We start from the raw sequence: 18,180 nt of genomic DNA on the forward strand, positions 1-18,180 counted from the left end.
CGCTAGTACATGCCTGCCAATGCAGGAGACATAGGAGATGCAGGTTCGACCCCTGGGTGGGGAAAATCCCCTGGAGGGGAGGGCATGGCAACCCACTTGCCTGGAGAATCCCAGGGACAGAGGAACGTGGCAGGCTACAGTTCATGGGGTCGCAAAGAGGCAGACGTGACTGAGTGACTAACGCACACGCATGCATCCTGTTCGATACCTGAGACTGCATAAGCCTCAGCTTTCTCCTCGACAAAACCAGAATAGCAGGACCTCACTTGCAAGGATATTTTTGTGCTTGCTTGGAAAGGATCAAACTTATGTGGGGATGAAGAAATGGGGTAAAATGTCCAATGAGAGTAAGGCAGGAAGCCGGAGACTGCGGGGGCCCATCTGTAAATTCCATGCGTTTAGTGCTGCATGGAAGACAGTCCTCGGGCCAAACCAGGACTCTTCTCCAGCCTCCTTGGGGTTCCGAGAGTAAGCCCAGCATCTCTGAGTTTGGTTTGCACCTCCCCACACACTGGAGTGTTACAAGCATAGCTCGGGATCAACAGGACCCCTGGTTTTCGAGTGTCAATCTGGCCTCCCCAGTTGGAACACAAGCCCCTTGTCTGTTACAGGGCATTTCTGTCTGCCCTGCAGACAGGGGCACAGAGTGGCTACAGAGCAGCCCCTCGGTAAATATTTGCAGCTTGTCTGCCGGGAATGAGGTTTGACGTAGGCCAACCACCTCAAGAGACCTCCTGCCACCTCTCGGCTTGTGGCTGCCTCTCAGACCTTGAGGCCACAGACAGGATGTGACTTCTACCAACTGTGGACAGAAGAAGCCTCTCCTTGGTACCCTGAGGGGAGGAGGTGCCAGGCTGGTGTCCCGAGGGCTGCAGGGCCTCATGGAGAGCCCTGTGTACACCGCCCGGGCTCGGAAACCCCCAACCTGGGGGCATGGGGAAGGGTCCAGGGAAAGCTGACTTTCATTGCTGGCCAGAGCACCAGCACCCGAGCTGTTGGCGGCAGGGCCCATGGGAGAAAGGGCGGAAGGGAGGGCAGGAAAGCCCAGCTGAGCCCCGCACTCTGCGGTGACGTGGGGCCCTGGCCACGCCCGGCCACCCGGCTGCTCCCGGCGGGGAACCAGCTTCCTTTTGTGGTCTGACCCTGGCCGCCCGCCAGGACGTCCACAAGAGCCTTGTGATGTGCACTTTTGAAATGTGTCGGTGGCGCGGAATGGCATGTCTGACTGGTGTTTGATGCCCGTCTGCGTTTACGTCTCTTTCCCACGCCCACAGATGCAGACAGGTTGTGTGTGGGAGCCATGCTGTCCGGCGGTCCCGAGCCCTGGCTGTGTGTCTGGACACACTTCCTTTTACCTTCAACCTGCCCTCCATCAGGGGGAGGACAAAGAAGACGAAAGTGGGGGTGGGGTGGGCTATACTTGATATCAGCTGCTGAACTTTGCATGAAGTTATTTTTAACTTCATGACAATTTCCCAAGCTGCTATGGCCCCCATTTTACAGGTGGGGAAACTGAGGCTCAGAGAGGTTACATCTTTGGTACAGAGTAGCACAGCCAGGGCATGGTGGAGCAGAGACTCGACTCCAGCCCGTCTCCCTCAGCAACCAGGCTCTGCCCAGACACGCCACGTCTCTTAGGAGGATGGGTCTTTCTAGAATCTGCCTCCTTAAATGTGGAGGTGGCAGCCGCCACTCCTCACATTTCTACTGCCTGAGCCCGCCTCGCACATGACCACTGGCATCCAGAGTTTGAGAAGAACCGAGATAGGCCAGGTCTGCTCACTCCAAGTTCAGGGTTTGCTTCAAGGGCGTTTGTCTTAATTTGGGTTGTTAGTTCTCACGGTATGTCTGTCAGACTACAGAAATGACTGTGATTACTCTTTTCCCATGATTTTCTTGTTTCTCTACTGGATTATTATTTTTTTCTTTGCTCTGACTCCAAAGCTTATATTTATTTGCTCTTTTAGCAAGAAAAAAAAGAAAGAAAATAATGTGTACATGTCAGTTCTAATCTCCCAGTTCATCACCCCTTCTCCTTCCCTTGCTGTGTCCACAAGTCCATGCTGTACCTCTGAGTCTCTATTCCTGCCCTGCAGATGGGTTCATCAGTACCGTTTTCCCGGATTCCACATACATGCGTTAATACTCGGTATTTGTTTTTCTATTTCTGGCTCACTTCACTCCGCATGACAGATGCTAGGTCCATCCACGTCTCCACAAATGATCCAATTTTGTTCTTTTTTCTCTCTGAATAATATCCCATTGTATATATGTACCGCATGTCTTTTATCCATTCATCTGTTGATAAAAATAGATAACTTGCGGGAGCCCTCTGCCCAGTGCAGGGAACTCAGTTCAGGGTCCCGTGATGACCCAAATGAGAAGGATGGGGGCTGCTATTTATCGATTACGGCAGCTCCTGCTCGGCACACACTTTGACTCCAGTAAGGTCCCTGGGCGGTCTCTGGGCAACCCAGACGAGAATGAGGTGTGACGCCTTCCATGGCAGTGACGGAGTCCAGCCTGTTCCCAGCCCTGGGAGAAAACAGCTGTAACTGTACAGACCCTTTCTTGGGGGTGGGTATTCCCCTAAGGATTGGAATCGGAGACCACCTCGGTCACTGGAAGGCCACCCCTAGAAAGCTATAGGCGAGCAGTAGGAGAAGTGGGACAGGATAGGTAAAACAACACGGGGGTGCTGACAGGCAGGGCACTGACGTGGGCACTTGGGGTGCTCTGGGAAACTGTTGACAGGCCTCAGAGTTGTGCCATCCAGGAGATGAGGTGGGTGCAGGATTTATCCACAGTCGTTGGCTCGGTTCTGCTCCCGAAGCCAAATGCACTTGGGGTCAAAGTCCTCAGGCAGAGCCAGGCATGCCTGGGATCAGAACGTGCAGCTGTTGACTGATGAGCGCTGAGGGAGTGTGGGCAGGGGGCCGCCATGGTGGTGCCATGCCAGACACCCAGAATGCAGCCCAGGGCGCTTAGCCTCTCCCCCTCCCCTTCCTTATGGGTTTAGATGGGCACGATGCTATCGGAGGGGCGCTGGGTCACCTGGCCTGTTTGCATACATGCCTTCTTGGGCCAGGGAAGAAGGAATCAGGAGTCACTTCCCAGTTTGGGGAAGCCAGAGGGAGGTATAGATGAGGCCCTTGGGGTCGTCGTCAATCGAAGGGAAAACAAAGGGGACTGACCCAGAGATGCCTCAATGCACTGGGCACAGAAGCTAAGACCTTGGAGGACCACCCGCAGAGTGGGAGGTCTGCAGTGAACGCCTGCAGTAATCCTAGGGGCTGCAGTCTCTTCGTGGGAGTGGGCCACTAGAAGCGGAGATGACCATGAGGCACAATCAGCTGTGGCTTCTCTTGCAAGCTCAGGGAGGCACCGGAGCATGGGAAGGAAGACAGCATCCTTGCAGACTCGGGGCGGGGCGTGGAGGGGACAGTGCTGCATCACATACCTTCTCATCACTGGGCAGCGAAGCCACTGCCGATCGTCCTTCTTCCCTCTGTCTCTGTGTCTGTCTGGTTTCTCTCTGCTTCTCCCTCTGCTTCTCCCTGTCTGTCCATTGATTCTGTGTGTGTCTGAGATGCTCACCATCACCTCCTGTCTCCACTCTCTCTCTTCCTTCTCTCTCTTCACCTCTCCCTCATCTCCTTAGGAGACCTGGGTACCCCTGCGGGAAGGCTTGGAGTTTCCATGCGGGGAGCTGCATAAAGAACTGGCCTCAGGGCACCAGGCGTACATATCCAAGTGGCATGCTGCCTGTGGAGGCAGTGGACCTGGGCCTGAGAGACCCATCCATTGCCAAAGGTTGCTCCCCGCGTCAGGCACTCAGACACCGGCAGCCTTCCCTTCACGCATCTCCTTTTAGCCATGATCAACATTTCAAAAGCGATTGCACAGGCTTACAGTAGGTTCCTATAATTCACCCAAGGGTTGCGCCTGCCTGCCGCTGGGAGACAAGCCGCATTCTTCTCTCCGAATGAGCTATTTTTAAGACCGCTCTTCCCCCCACCCTCCCTTCCAGTTCCATCGCAGGCCAAGCGCTGAATTAGATTCTTTCTTCATTTTGTAGGCTCCCCCTCTCTGGTATTATATAAAACCATTTCAGCCCTTAAGGAGTTGGCATCTGACATCCACAGCTTCTGGATCCCCAGAACAGAGAAGGGAAGGCATAAACAAAAGGGAGGGAAAGAAATGTTCTCTTTCCGCGCCAGCAACAAGAATCGTCAGAGAGTTAAATAGTAACAAAGTATTTGGTGTTAATCTTTAATATTCCCAGGAACTTGTCACCTCCTCCTTCAGTCCCAGAGCTGCCGTGCTCTGAGTGATTCTGGCGCCTCTCACAAGATATCACACCTTCTATTATGCTCTAAAAAAAGTACCCACCAGAGGGGAGTTCGTAGTGATTAGACTGCCAAAAAAAAAGGCAAGGTGCTCATCGCTGTTTACAAAGAAGTAACTGAAAAGGATGAGCCACTGGTTCCTTTACTGTCAGTCTTCTCTATTTTAAGCAGACCCTTCCCTGAGCTCATCCTCTGTTGCGATCGCTCCCCCTTCCTCAGGCTCCAGAGCCGAGGGTGGTGTTTGGCAAATATCTAGGGATGCAGGTGATGTTTAGGGGCACAACTCGGAGTCTGTGCAAGCTGGCAATGACAGAGTCAGGAGAACATAGGTGAACCAAAGCCAAGGGAGCAGATGAGATAAATAGTGTAAGATGATTGTGTAGACAACCAAGGAAACAGGGATGCGACCAAGTTCTCGGGTACTTCTACATTTAATGATGGGCAGAGTAAGAGGATCGGAGAAATGGACCATAAAGTATGGATGTGAGAGTTGGACCATAAAAAAGGCTGAGCACTGAAATTGATGCTTTTGAATTGTGGTGTTGGAGAAGACTTTTGAGAGTCCCTTGGACTGCAAGAAGATGAAACCAGTCATTCCTAAGGGAAATCGGTCCTGAATATACATTGGAAGGACTGATGCTAAAGCTGAAGCTCCAAAACTTCGGCCACCTGATGCAAAGAGCTGACTCATCAGAAAAGACCTTGATGCTGGGAAAGATTCAAGGCAAAAGGAGAAGGGGGTGGCAGAGGAAGAGGTGGTTGGATGGCATCACTGACTCAGTTTGTGCAAACTCTGGGAGTTGGTGATGGACCGGGAAGCCTGGCATGCTGCAGTCCATGGGGTCATAAAGAGCAGGACATGACTGAGGGACTGAACAGGAACAGTAAGAGGATCCCCAAAAAGTAGACTGAAAGCCATTGGAGGGAGCAGGGTGTTGTGTCCCAGAAGCCAAAAAACACCCTGAAGAGTGCGCCTTCACCAGTGGGGACAGGAGTCCATGAATAAATGCCCCCAACTTCCTCCTCAAGTGGGTGGCATCCCCCTTGCTCACAGAGGCAACCTGCTCAAGTGAACTCACCCTAGATGAGCTTCCTTCCCTCCCCTGTCCCACTTCCCCAAGCCTCTCCTAGCTCGATCCGCTTTGGGGGACCCTCCACTAAGAGAGCCTCTGTGAGCGCCCTGCGGGTGTTACGATGACGCTGTTTCTATGACTCCATGCTTCTGTTCAGGGCAGGCTAATGCCTGAGCCTTCCCACAGGGCTCCAGCTGCAGATCAAGGGATTTATTACGAAACACAGAGGCCTGTATCTCCAGGTCATATCTTCCCCGCTCCTGCCGGCTCTGGCTATGACAGATCAGACTGCTCCCTAAATTTAATGCCCTGCTGAGCTACGACAACCACCACCACCACCAAGAAAAAAAGAAAAAAGGGAAAGGAAGAAAGAAGGAAACTTCACCAGACACTCCTAAGAAAATAAATATAATCTATGTCTCTGATGGCGAGGTCAGGAGATATTTTATTTTCACACATTTATGCTGCACCTTCACAGGCCGAACCCATGAATCCTCAGTCTTTATCTTGAAATATATATTAAACGGGCATTAAACTGAGTGATAGTGATCGCTTCTCACAATAGCCTCAGGTCTCGTTGGGAGGAAGCAGTTGGCAATGCTGGGCCCATGAGGCAGGAAGGCAGCTCTCCCTGGGGGAACTGGGGGCCGTGCCTCTGGTCCTTCTTGGGGCCAGTCCTGCTCATCACCTGCTTGCCTCAACTGAGCCCTTGGAAAATCAAGCCACACAGGGAACCTGGCCTTTCAGGTCTCACTCTACCCAGCATTTATTTATTTTTAAAAAATATTTCTTTTATTTACTGTTTATTTATTTGGCTGCTCCAGGTCTTAGCTGTGGCACACCAGGTCTTTGAGCTTCACGGCAGTGTGGGGGGCCTTGGGGCTTCCCTGGTGGCTCAGTGGTAAAGAATCCTGCCAATTCAGGAGATTCGGGTTCGATCCCTGAGTCAGGAAGATCCCCTGGAGAAGGAAATGGGAACCCACTCCAGTATTCTTGCCTGGGAAATCCCATGGACAGAGGAGCCTGGTGGGCTACAGTCCCTTGGGTCGCAAAGAGACACAACTTACTGACTGAACACAACTAAGCACCAGCAACAATTGGGATCTGAGCCGCAGCATGCAGGATCTAGTTCCCTGGCCCGGGATCGAACCCTGCCCCCTGCATTGGGAGTGAGGCATCTTAGCCACTGGCCCACCAGGGAAGTCCCTCCCTGGCCTTTAAAGGAAGCACTGTTTCTTGGAACTGTCTTCCTGGGGATAAACAGCACTGAAGCAAGAAGTTGCTTTGAGGTTGAACTTTAGTGTTTTCAGTATTGCTTCAATCCAGATTTGAAAGTTTGGCTTGCCATGTGAAGTCCGTGTCCACATTCTAGAAACACAAAGCAGGACAGAGAGAATGGTAATGAGCTAAAGAATAACCCTGCTTCATCTCGCTCCCCATTTGTGTCAAGAAAATGTATGGTAATGCTTAACCTTTTTTAGGTCAAGGACACCTGAGGTGCTGAGGAAAGCTCTGGACTTCATCCCCAGAAACATACACATTTACCCAAACATGGGGAGTGCCACCCACCTTTCCACCAGCCCTCAGACGAAGCACCTCTGCTAAACAAGGAAGAGGAAGAAGGGTGGAAATAAGAAGGAACAAGAAGAAAGAAAAAAGGATGAGAAGAAGAAAACGCTTGAATGGCACTTTAAAGTCACCTTCACATATGTTCACTGGTGCACACCACGGGCAATGGCACCCCGCTCCAGTGCTCTTGCCTGGAAAATCCTATGGACGGAGGAGCCTGGTGGGCTGCAGTCCATGGGGTTGCAGAGAGTCGGACATGACTGAGCAACTTCACTTTCACTTTTCACTTTCCTGCACTGGAGAAAGAAATGGCAACCCATTCCAGTGTTCTTGCCTGGAGAATCCCAGGGACAGGGAATCCTGGTGGGCTGCCGTCTATGGGGTCGCACAGAGTCGGACATGACTGAAGCGACTTAGCAGCAGCAGCAGCAGCAGCAGCACGCCATGGGAGGCCAGGTCATCCGGCCATAGGAAGACATCAGAGGGGCTCCCAACCCCAACCTGGGGATGAAAATGGCTCCAAGGCATCTTGAAAGAGGGGCTTCCAAATTGAGATCCTGAAAGATGAGTGGGAATCCACCAACCAAGAGGGGAAGAGAGAGGATTCAAGGCTGAAAGACGAGCAGGTGGAAAGGTCTTGAGGTAAGGGAAATGGAAAGATAGGGGTGGGTTAGAGTCTATTTAGGCTTTGTTAATGATTAGTGATTGACTGATTAAGGCTGATGAGGGGGGAAAGGAGCACGAAGGCCCTGCTTGGTCAGCCAAGTGGTGGGAAGTCACGGTTGAGGGCAAGAGTACTGCTTGTGCCGACTGGCAGTCAGAAACCTGTAGAATAAATTAATAAAATATTTATGAATTTTATAAATGTGTTGCAACCATAAAATCCTCACCCATAGGCCTGGAAGAGACTTCAGAGAGCACCTCAGCCAGTATCTTCACTGGCACATGTTTCCAGCCACAGGTAATGAGGTTGCAGAGGTAGGGACCAGCCAGGCTATGGAGGGAATCAGCTGAACCAAGAATCTGGAACGCTCATCCTAGCAACGGTGTGCTGGATGGCCTGATGGGAAAAAAAGACTGAAGAAAGATGGCAGCAAGAGTGATTTTCCTTTAAGCCTTGGGCGTCAGAAGAAACTGAGTCCCTCACCGTGGCCTTCAGCAGCTCACATCACCACTGCAGGACTCCCCGTTGCGACCTGTAAGAGGGGAGATCTTGACATTTATCTCAGGTGTGAAATGGGACAGCATCTCAATGCTTGGCACGCAGTAGGTGCGTCACAAACGTTGGCTGCTTTGTGACGTCCCCAGTCTGCCTCCCCACCCACTCGACCTCTGCCTTCTGAAGATGCTCTTACCGGAAGCCCAGCTCACGGTTTTCCCGCCTCTCTAAGCCCACCCTCTCCAGTCCTTAGCTCAGAACCCTTCCTCACCTCTTGGCTTCCCTCCATGGGGCCAGTGCGTCCAAGAAGCATATAAATGTGCATGGCCAGGGCTGATGATGCGATTGTCTGACTGGACATTTTCGGTTGACATGTAGAAGCCTGTAAGTATTGCCTCCCATCCCATTTTAAGACAGCGCACTGGCTCAGATATGTTAGGAAGACGCCTCTCATGTATTAATTATGCACCTAGTAATTACACAGGAGGGTTCTGGCAGCATTATAGGAAGGGATGGGCAACTGAGCAGCCAGAGAAAGGAATGATGAGATCGGCTTTTGCCTCGCACTTGAGTCCAGTCTGAATTCCAGAAAAGACTTTCCCCCATCCTCTACCTGCAAGGGATGGGACTGTCCAGCCCCTGGTCTGGTGGGCCAGCTGAACTGCTTGTGTGGTGGGGATGGTGTTCGATTACTTCAGTCGTGTCCCACTCTTTGCGACCCCACGGACTGCCAGGTTCCTCTGTCCGTGGGATTCTCCAGGCAAGAATACTGGAGTGGGTTGTTATTCCCTTCTCCAGGAGATCTTCCCAACCTAGAGATCGAACCTGCATCTTTTAAGTTTTCTGCATTGCAAGACATGATCTTTACCACTAGCGCCACCTGGCATAAAGAGCATCTGTGTTCCTGACCCTAGGGCCCACCAACTGTCCAACGCACCCCCTTTTTAAGAACAGCTTCAGGAAGAGCCAAGGGAAGGTCATCCCCACACTCAGTGTCCACTCCCCATCACGGGTGCATTGCTGCACAGAAGAGGAATGGCCATCTGAAAGCTAAGGAAATGTGTGTGCAAATCTATTTTGCACACACAAGGAAGAGAAAGGCTAGGGGGCTTGGAAACTCAGAGCTTGGGCCCAGGACGACGACCCATTCCGCCTGGCTCACAACCCTAGGAGCCCCTCTCTGGATCCAGGAACCCTGTGTACCCCCCAGAAAACCCTTCAGGCCTCACTCCAGAGGAGCCAGGCCATGCCCTGGGAGACCATTAACCTCTGGAATCAGCAATGATGCCTTCCCAGGAGTGATCAGCAACCAGCAACTGCCAAGGAAAGGCCCCCGGGTCACCTGATGGTGAAAAGTTGACAGCCATCCAAGGACATTCGACGCCACCCCCCGCCCGAGGATTTGGCAACTGCAACCAAGATTCCCGTCTGTGGCCCTGGACCTCCTTGGGGAGGATGAATCTGTAAAAATATATGTGGCTCAAAAATATGTGGTTATTTATTTACAAGGCGGTGCTATTGAATAGCTCATTTATCCTGAGAAAAAAGTAGGCCAACTGAGTGGCTTCAGGCGATTTGAAACAATCTAATGGAATCTTTTAATGTGTTTAATAAGATTTTTAATAATCTAAGGAACACATGTTCATGGTAAGAAGATGAAAAATAAGAACTCTTGCACATAAGTGACACACGGGTCCACAAAGGTCCATGCCCAAGAATGTTCTCTGCAGCATTGTTTGAGATAGTAAGGAAACAGAAGCTACTTAAATGTCCAGCAATGTGGAAAGGGTTGAGAAAACAAATGTTCACCTTTGTAGCATGGAGAACGGCTTAGTGCTAGGTCAGACATAGGACAATATACACGGCACCAAAAAGCTGCTTAAAACTCCATGTATGGAAAAATTACAAAGTTTCATGCATTTACAGAGAAAAAGAGTCTGGAAAGAAACCCACTCAATGGATATGTATTACCCCCAAGGAGGAGTTAGGGAAGGGTGAGAGAAGCGGAGACCTTTGTTTTAACTTATATACATCTGAATTCTTTGGAAGTCTTACTTTTCTAACTCAAAGAAAATGAGAAAACCCACATAAATAAAGAAAAACTGTGTATAATACAAACCTAGAAATAACCCTATTTAGTATACATGCCCTCTTCCAGGTTTCACTACACAAATAAGATTGTCTTCATAGCTTAAATTTGCCTTAAAATAATATGCATTACTTTCCAAGTCAATAAGCAAACATTGTGTTTTTAAGGACCGCCTTCTAGTCCACTGCCTCTTTAAACAATTTCTTATTAGTAGGCATTTAGGTTGCTTCTAATTTATTCTTTCTTTCTCTTTCAAACAAAAACAATGCAGTAATGAGCATCCGTAATACTAGATCGTTGCGCATAATCACAGTTATGTCCCTAGAACTAATTCCTAGAAGTAAAATTATTGGGTTAAAGGGTAGGTGTATTTTAAGGTTCTTAACGCTTATGGCAAAATCACCCTCCAGAAAGGTCACAAGGTCTATAATCCCTTATTCACAAAACTCTGAAAACTGAAAATGCTTTAATAAGTTTAACAACTAAACTCATTTGGTGGCAGACCCTGACCGGCATGGACACAAGGCTATTTAAAGCCTTCCATTTATCCCACGAAGTATGAGTATTTATACATTTCATGCAGGCACATAAATGTGTGTATTGCCCTGATTCCTACAGGGAGTGGTATATGAAGTACAATTTATACATCGTGTTGCCTTTCAAAGATCTGGAAAATTCTAAATTCCAACACATTCCTGTCCCCAAGGGTTTCTGGTAATGGATTATGGACGGGTGTTAATTTACGCTCCCCCGGCAATGCTATTTTCTTCATGTGCTCACCAACACTCAATTTTACAAGTTGTTTTCATCTTTGCCAACCTGATTTTTAACAAACATAAATGAGGTAGGGCACTTCTTCCAAGTGACCTGGCCATTTGAACGCCTCCTCACTTAGCCTATAAGCTGCTGTCTATGGCTCTGAGTACATTGGCTCCAGCACCCCTTGGTGAGGCCTTAGGCCTCTGCACCTTAAAAATACAGTGTTTGAGGGACTTCCTTGGTGGTCTGAAATTCCCAAGTGGCACCAGTGATAAAGAACCTGCCTGCCAATGCAGGAGACCTGAGAGACGTGGGATCTGGGTTGGGAAGATCCCCTAGAGGAGGGCATGGCAATCCATCCCAACATTCCTTCCTGGAGGATCCCATGGACTGAGGAGCCTGGTGGGCTGTAGTCCATAGGGATGCAAAGAGTTGGACACAACTGAAGCAAAGTTTTTGGGCTCCAAAATCACTGCAGATGGTGATTGCAGCCATGAAATTAAAAGACGCTTACTCCTTGGAAGGAAAGTTATGACCAACCTAGACAGCATATTCAAAAGCAGAGACATTACTTTGCCAACAAAGGTCCGTCTAGTCAAAGCTATGGTTTTTCCAGTGGTCATGTATGGATGTGAGAGTTGGACCATGAAGAAAGCTGAGCACCGAAGAATTGATGCTTTTGAACTCTGGTGTTGGAGAAGACTCTTGAGAGTCCCTTGGACTGCAAGGAGATCTAACCAGTCCATTCTAAGGGAGATCAGTCCTGGGTGTTCATTGGAAGGACTGATGCTGAGGCTGAAACTCCAGTACTTTGGCCACCTCATGCAAAGAGTTGACTCAATGGAAAAGACCCTGATGCTGGGAGGGATTGGGGGCAGGAGGAGAAGGGGATGACAGAGGATGAGATGGCTGGATGGCATCACCGACTTGATGGACATGAGTTTGGGTAAACTCTGGGAGTTGGTGATGAACGGGGAGGCCTGGCATGCTGTGATTCATGGAGTCGCAAAGAGTCGGACATGACTGAGTGACTGAACTGAACTGAAGCAAATTAGCGCACACACACACACGGTGGTACAGTGGTTAGGAATCTGCCATGCAATGCAGGGACACAGGTTCTATCCCTGATCAGGGAGAAAAGACCCCACATGGGGCAGAGCAACTAAGTCTGAGAGCCGCAACTAGAGAGCCCATGCGCTGCACAAAAGATCCTGCAGGCCACAACTAGCACAAATAAATAGAATAATTTAAAAAACTATGTATATAATGTTTGTTTGGTGACTTGGAAAGAAGTGCATGATATATTATTTTAAGGCAAATTTAAGCATCTTATTTGCGTGCTGAAACTTGGAAGAGGACATATGCACTAACCAGGGTTGCTTCTAGGTTTGTGTTATGCATCGTTTTCCCGTGTTTATCCATGCTGCTGACACCTCTCCACACCCTCTCAGGGACCACTGGCCCAAATGCCCCATGTCAGCACTTCCTCTGCCTTTATGGGAATTTCCTCACCCTCAACCTCCTTCCTGGTCTCTGGGTGTTACTTCCTGCAGGCAAGAAGGGACACCATTCTTAGCTAACTCATCCAGTCATCAGCTGGAGGAGTGGTCCTACAGCAGAGAAATGCGGCCCCTGGTAACTCCAGGGTTACTCCAGGAAAATCCCTCGTTTCCAGGAGGCCTAGGTCTCTGATGGGGTTGCTGGGTCCCTGTAGATTCTAGTGAAGCCTCACTGTGATCATAACCCATGCCTCTGCCATTGAGGCCAACCCTCCTTACCAGAGTCATTCTGCCCGTGGGGTTATATTCTCTACCACCATCATTTACACCAGTCAAAATGACCTTGAAATTGTACATAGAGCTGTATGTGCTTAGTCACTCAGTCGTGTCCGACTCTTTGCGACCCTGGACTTAGTCCACCAGGCTTCTCTGTCCATGGGATTCTCCAGGCAAGAATACTCGAGTGGGTTGCCACGCCCTCCTCCCGGGTATCTTCCCAACCCAGGGATTGAACCCAGGTCTCCCACGTTGCAGGTGGATTCTTTACCAGCTGAGCCACCAGGGAAGCCGATAGAGCCATTTAGGGAGATTGATCCCAGCACCTGGTATCCTTGGGGTCAAGAAGGCTATAGGCAGCCTGGGAGACTGACTCCAGGGAGTCCTTGGGGGGTGGGGAGTACTGGGAACAAGAGATGCCAGTAGCAACATGATCTCCAGGACCATGGACTGTCACTGTTGCCTTGGGCGTCTCAGAGCTGATGGCTTTGCCTGCCTCACCCATACACCTTCGAAGCTGAGAAACAGCCCCAGGCTGATGCACGCCGATTCTCATCTCTGCCCCCAAGTCCTGAGCCCGTCATGGAATTACCGCAGGCTAGGCTGAGGTATCGGGAACACAAGTGCAGGGGCTGCCATTGGGGATGCGTCCCAGAGGCGCCTCCTGGGCCTGGGGAAGGGCCATCTGAATCCTGATAAAGCACATCCCTGAGAACCTGCAGCTGCCACCAGTGTAGACAGGAACAGCAACAACAAAGAGTCTTGATGCAGAGCCTTCCAGAAGACATATGCAATCATCCATGTCCTCAGGACAAACAGTATCTGATCTCCCCAGACCACGGAAGCTGGCTTTGAGAAGTGAACCGACAGGATATGCAGGTATTTCTAAAAACAGCGTATTTTTCATGGCTCTTAATCTGGGGGTACTAACTGGGTTCATACTTTGGTTCTAGCACTCAGCAAAGCTATTTAAATTTCCCATACTTTTCTCATCTGTAGAGTGGAGATGGTTATTAGGGTCAAAAGAGATCGTATGGGTAAGGTTCAGGAAACAGTGCTAACTGTGTAGTGAGCACTCAGTAAATGCAAGCTGCTGCTGTTGTTGTTTTATTATTACTTTGAATGGTTATTAATATTATACTAGATGAAGAATAAACATGCCTTCGATCAGGAGCCCGAAAGCTCGCTAGGGGAAGCAGTAGAGAGAACAAGAAACAAAGAATTCCAACAAGGCTGGAATTCTGATTGCCAGACCACACAGAATCTCTCCCTTCTTCTGGTTAATAAAGTGAATATGAGATGATGCAGAGAAAGAGGCTGAGCCCCAAGATACACAGCAACTCTGGGACTGCAAGGAAACCCACCCCCACCCTCCCGACGCCCCCCACCCCCCACCGCCCAGGACTCTGGAGGGCTGGGCAATGAGCCATTAACCTGCAGATGCGAAACCCATGCCTGTAGACCCAGGGACATGCTGGTGGCTTAGGGCAAGTCGTTAAGAGGGGAAGAGCATATGCAGAAAGAAAAAGTTTGGAAAGAGAATTTTTGTTTAAAACTGCAAAACTTCAAAGGCACTGAGAAGAAGTCAGAAGACTGAAAGGCGTTAAAGGGGAACAGAGACCTGAGGTGTCTGCCTCTTGCCCTGGGGTGGTCTTAGCACTTTCCCCAAGAGAAAAGCAGAAGCAAAGATGGAGGGCGTCAGTGAGATGTCGCCGTCTCTATAATTTTTGCTTCTCCATGGCCAGCCCATCCAGGGTTGGGGATGGGAGGGCCAGGGCCTATGGTCTGAAGCTTCCCCGCATCATGGAGAGACAGTCAGGCTGGAACCCTGGCGAGGGGGCTCAGGGAAGAGGGAGGCACAGGTGGTGGGTCTGAAGCAGGAAGGGTACAGGGGTCGTGTAATGAACAAGCATCCACTTGATCAATCTCAGCTGTGCATTCTGTACTCAGGGCGGCAGCTCTGGGCCCTGTGTGGACAGCCTTGCCCTCCACCCACACTCCATGGGAACCAACCACAGAGGCAGAGAAGTGTCTGTGGCCCACTTATTCATACCAGTTTTCAAAGCTGCAGGACTTGACCTGCTGCTCTATAAATGCCAGTTATGCCCACCCTTGGTAAAATCAGTGAGAAACAGAATGCCACAAGAAGGCAGAGGCTCTGGGACTGAAGAGATACCAACAGTGGCTTCAACCCGCCCATTTTAGGAAACAAGAGACCTTCTTGGGGTTAAGGGCATATCATCAAAGAGTTGTGAAGGATTAGCTCAGGCTAACAAAATGCCTTCATGAACTTCCAAGCTAGAGTTCTAAAATAAAATGGCAAAAGGGAAAGGGACCCAAGACATTCCTACTTCTTTTCTGTGGGTATATATGGGGGTATGGGTGTACTTGTATGGATGCCTGCATATGCAAATACAAAAGATTGAATATTTGCTGAACATTAATTCAGTTTGATGTATCACTATATATGTGAACACAGTATATAGAGAAAAAGGACTGGGAGCAAATATACCCAAAATGTCATTAATGGGATTCTGCAAGGTTGGACTACAGGGAATCCTTTTCTTTTTGTGAATTTCTCAAATTTCCAATGTTCTGAGTTTTGTTTCAGTTTTCTTAGAGAAGATGTTAGATCTCAGTGTCCTGTCTCCCGGGGGGGTTCCTTGACCTTGTACAAACATACCCACCTTGTCCCAAGCAACCTCATGTCAACCGTGTGTGAGGAGGCACAGCCGTTGAGTCTGAAAAAGTCCTGCTGTGTCTTTCTCCCATGCTGACTGCTCACAAAACAAAAATGAATTTTTCCATGGTAACCTCCAGCCGCCTCAGTTAGACACAGAGGCCACACTGGCAACTCTTAACTAACTGGCAGCTTCGTGCTCTGCTCCTCTTCGTAGATAGGACTTGAGAGGAAAGTCTGGAACAACAGTCAGCACGCTGTTGGGACTAGGTTGGTTCAAACTGGCCACTGTTATCTGGGTGGTAAGATCAAAGATGACTGCTATCTTTTTTCTTTACACTCTTAGAACATGAATTTTAAAAATTATATATTTGACAGTTTATTTAGCTTTATTTTAGGAGGGAAAAGAGAAGATAAAACTTTGTTGCTTCTCCCTGCCCTCAGGAGAAAAATTCAGTCTCTTTACTCAGTTCATGAGGCCCCATGTGATCTTGTCCCTGACGAGTTAGTGACATTTTAAATGTTTGGTTGAACCATATGACGGTGCAGTTTTTCGTAGTTGAAGATGGTCCGTTATGGGCAACTTTATGTGCTTGAGTTCACTTAGGACCCTCATCCTCAACCAGATGCTGCCCCTTGGCCTGCAAAACCCAACCGCTGTCTACTCCCATCTTTCCCTGCCTCGACTCACCCCTGCTGCCTTACTAAATAACTCCTGCCCTTTCTTCAAGTCTTCCAGTCTGTCATTTCTTCCAAGAAGCTTTGGATTCTGAATTAAGCACCCCTCCTCTGAGCTTCCCAAGCATCCGTCCTCATTCACTCACTCAGTCGCTCAACAAATCATCATTAAGCACCAATTACATGCCCACCGAATTCCAGGCAGTAGGGACATGGTAAAGACAAAGTCAGTGACCCTTAGTCATAGTATACTACAGTCCTGTTGGTTTCTTATTGCTCATCTCCTCCACCAGAGCCCGAATGCTTCCATGTCTGTACACCATGAAACAGCCACGGCTCCACGTACCTGAAACATAATAATCAAATTCTCATTGAATGAAAAATAAATCGATTGCTCAAATTTATCAAAGTAGTGTATAACCGATTTTATTTCCCTTCTGTTCTAGTTTTTTTTTTTTTAATGTAATTACTCTCACAATTTATCATCTGACGAAAGGAAACAGCTGATAAAAGAAGTCCTCCTTTGTTCTGGACTTCCTGGCCGGGTCTGTTTGCTTTGACTGCCTCTGGAGTGTTTGCCCAGTGAGGTCAGGGAAGGGAAGGGAAGGAGAACACGGCCCGCCTGTTGTTGGAGCCGCAGGAAGCCAGCCGCGGTGAGAGGGGGTGGGGATGCGGGGGCGGAAGGACAAACCCCAGCCTGGGGAGAGTGTGCCCTCCGCAGCCATACCAGCTTCAGGACCTGCCCAGCAAAATCTGCCCGTACGTGTTCAGGTCCTAGCATTGAAGGATACCGGAGGCCAGATGGGGAAACTAAGACCCCAAGCAAAGTCAGCACTTGATGAGATCAGAGAGCCCTGTGACAAGGCCAGAGGCTCAAACCCTAACTTGCATGTTTTGGAACAGAGCTGGAGGTAGGGCAGAAAGGTGTCTAAAACTCCTAGTTCCTGGCTGCTGCTCAAACCACATGACTTTGGGTGACCCACCCCCCACCCCTCTTCATTAAGCATCTATTATGCTCCGGCACCTGTCTTGGTAGGCAGTATTGGGAGACGCAAATTCCTGCCCTTAACAGTCCCCGCAGTGGGAGTGCTGTCTGACTGGTGGCGTCCATAAAGTTGTGCAACTCACCTGGGTGACTCAGAACCGGAGGACCTGGAGCCTTGGAAGAGGGAAGCAGCCTCTCCAGCCTGCCCCTCCCGGAAGCGGAGGCTCTGCTCCCTGAGTCCCGCCTCCTCACGGCGAAGCTTTTACTTGGTGGAAGCCTGCAGTAGTCCTGAGAACCCAGACGGCCCAGGAGAGGGGTCAGAAACACCCCAGTTGTTGACCATCTACAGCGGGCCAGGCCCTATGCCAAGGCCTACACACGCAGTGTCCTTTGATCTTCAATACTGTTCTTTACAGATTAAGAGACCGAAGCTTTAAAGAGAGGGTGGAGAGGACTGAGTTCTGAAGTGTCCGCCGTGAGGCCCCCAGTACTGCTTTGCTTCCTTGCATTCATTAAACATTAGCACAGGGCTCCCAAGCATGCCTTCTGTAGCACATGGTCCAGAGCACTTCTGTTTGCCCATACTGGACAGCACAGATTTTAGAGGACACTTCCATCATCTCAGACAGCCCTATTAAACAGCAGTGAACTAAGCAGTGAGCAGCAGGCCGCTCATAAAAGCACTTTTCCACCCCCTGCATCTTCTGCTCTCATCCCTTCCAAAAGTGGCCATGGAGTAGAGGATGTCACAGGAACTCAATAAATATTTCTGAAATAAATGATGAGGATCTGGTCCAAGGAGCAAGAAGGAAGTGGCTGCAGTAGTGAAAGTAAGCCTGATTTAATCAAGAAATGTTCACTACGTGATGGAGAGCTTGGGCAGACCGAAAGGTCCTTCCTTCATCACCCATCCCCACCCATGAAAACACAGAAATGAATGGTGATATAATTTATTGGAGCAATCAAGTCCATACCTACCCATCGCCGCTTCCAATGACTCGTGTCTGCCCATGTGCACTTGCAGTAAAGCTTTTCAACCGGACCAAAGAGTGCTTAGCTCTGAA

The 18,180-nt window shown here is 49.5% G+C and overlaps 1 long non-coding RNA gene across 1 annotated transcript; it reads right to left on the bottom strand.

Moving 5' to 3' along the window:
- Positions 1–16,372: 16,372 nt before the first annotated feature.
- LOC138424226 (uncharacterized) lies at positions 16,373–17,465 on the bottom strand. The gene is made up of 2 exons (XR_011250701.2): positions 17,260–17,465; positions 16,373–16,477 (listed from the first exon to the last, which is right to left on the bottom strand). It is a non-coding gene; the product is annotated as an uncharacterized lncRNA (long non-coding RNA).
- Positions 17,466–18,180: the final 715 nt, after the last annotated feature.

Source organism: Ovis canadensis, chromosome 19 (assembly GCF_042477335.2).
Source record: "Ovis canadensis isolate MfBH-ARS-UI-01 breed Bighorn chromosome 19, ARS-UI_OviCan_v2, whole genome shotgun sequence".
NCBI lineage: Eukaryota > Metazoa > Chordata > Mammalia > Artiodactyla > Bovidae > Ovis > Ovis canadensis.